The following is a 2,344-nucleotide window of genomic DNA, read 5'->3' as shown; positions in this document are numbered from 1 at the left end:
TTCTTTGTAATCTATTGCTCCATCACTTACAGTGTTTTCAGAAGCTTTACGCTCATAACTCCAGTGCAAACTGAAAATCTTTCATCTTTAGAACTTAAAATACTTATAATAAAACACTTGCATCAGTAATATGATTGTGTAGCTTTCCCTTTCTCAAGAAGTTGTCATTTTATGGGGGTTATAACATATTAGTTACTGAGCTTTAGAAGATAGTCGGGTTAGCGGTTTCCAGTCTTTATGCTAAGCAAAACCAACCATGGAAGAAAGTAAGCTAAGTTTTATGTTTTACTGACTCTTGCCAAGAAAGCAAAAAGGGGATGCTTTCTCGTGTTGATCTGTTCCTTAAAATAAGTCTTGAAATCAGTTGAAAACAACAGTTTGATCTTGAGGTCCACTTAATCACTTGCTCGGGATCTTTGAAGGTTTGAGGACCAGGCCATATGTCCGAAACTTGGGAACTAGCAAGTGAAGGTAGATCTTCAGTTGAGATTTTGTCAGCTGTTGACCTTTGCAAGGTCGAGACTCACCTGCCAAGCTCACATATCAAAACCAGGATTAGATTAAAACAACGAATAGACAGAATCAGAAATTCCCCATTGGCCAGTCTTTTCAATGTACGTAAACCCAAACTGCCAATATGGCTGGTTTCAGGAGAAAAAGAAGGTTTCATGCCATTTTCTCCATGATTCATCTAACTACGATCAGTGAAGTTTACTTTTTAATATTGGCACATATCTATGGAAGTTTTCCAAATGTCATGGCCTCAGGGGTGTTCAATCGCCAGGAAAATGAACAAAATACCAGGCGCTGCCAGAGCTCATTTGATGACTGCCAGAATTAATCTTTCAATTTTTGCCGTATTGATTTTCTTTTCCGATGACCTATATAAACGTCTGTTGGCAGCAGCTGCGTCTCACATGTCTGACTCCGAGGCTGTTTCTGTGACCCACACGGCTCTGCTGCATTCACCATTCTTTATCACTCTAATCCCTCATTTCAACAGCCATTTTGTGATGTATTCAGCGTGCACAATGACCACAGATAACTGAAATGAGAGGAATAAACGTTATCCTCCACCCTCTCAGTTTACTATCAGCGATAATTGATTAAACCTCTCTCCCAAAATGGAAATGAGGCTGGGATTCGGCTTTGAATGTTGAAGCCAAGTTCAGGTGAGACCACAGAAAATGGACCTGAGGGATATATATTTATATATATCAGACAATGTGTGCGGACATGAGGACAGAAGGACTCTTTGCATGTTTAGGTGCACACGTCATGACAATAATAAAGGTGTCCCGCGTAGCCTTGTTTCATACGTTTGACAAAAGATTAACGGAGACGCCCATTCTCCAACTTGACCCCAATCAGAGCTTTCTCTTCCCAGGTGGCTCAGCTGACAAGATCAAGTTTCCAACTGTCCTTCAGTAATTTTCTTTTGGTTAAAACACAATGTTAACCTAATTTTAAATGATGCTCCAAATGCTTAAGAATTCCTTCTTTGACTCACAAATATCCTCATGTACATGTTGTGTCACTTACACTTCAAATATAAGAAATTTGCAAGGTTTAAAAATGACAAATGCCACTCACACTGTCAGCCTGACTAACATTTTTGCTGATAACAGATTGTCACCAAAATTACGAGCACCAAAAGCCACCATATAAATGTTCTTTTGTGCCACTTTGTCAAATTAAGAGTCACGCAGGTGCATGACCCTTAATTTGAGAAACTGGCATGACATTAAACCACCAAACACCTCAGAAGACAACAGGTCCTCTTTGCTCTATTATATGAGATCCTGTGGTGAATAGAAACCACACACACTCTTACTTTATTAAGTTTCATATTAGTGGGCAAAGACATCCCGCACAAAAAGCATCACAAAGCCTTATGGACATTGTTTAAACATGTAACTTTGAAGGGGACTGTGTTGGGTTTCATCATTTGCCTCCAGGAGAGGACCACAGTGCCTCAACCACAAAAAATGAATTGTTTACGCAAACTGAGACAGCCCCACCAAAGTGGCATTGACCCTGTTTCCATCCAATCCTACAGCTGTGTTGTGACCACACAACGGATATGTTCATCATATATAAAACAGCCAACAGCTCTCTTGTCCTAAACCAGCAAAGAGACGGAGGAGGTAAGATCCAGGCTAAGATGCAAAGTTTCCTTGACTGACATCTCTGGATTAAGTATATCAATTTGGACCTGTTTTGGTAAAATCGCTCCACTGGACTGGACAGAAATTGTGCTGGATTTATTATTATTATTATTATTATTAGAAGTTTAACATCTGTATGTTTGCCTCAGCTTTTTCACAGAGGGCAGAGCAGTGAG

This window comes from Scatophagus argus, chromosome 5 (genome assembly GCF_020382885.2).
Source record: "Scatophagus argus isolate fScaArg1 chromosome 5, fScaArg1.pri, whole genome shotgun sequence".
In the NCBI taxonomy this organism is placed as follows: domain Eukaryota; kingdom Metazoa; phylum Chordata; class Actinopteri; family Scatophagidae; genus Scatophagus; species Scatophagus argus.
This window is presented reverse-complemented; position numbering follows the sequence as displayed.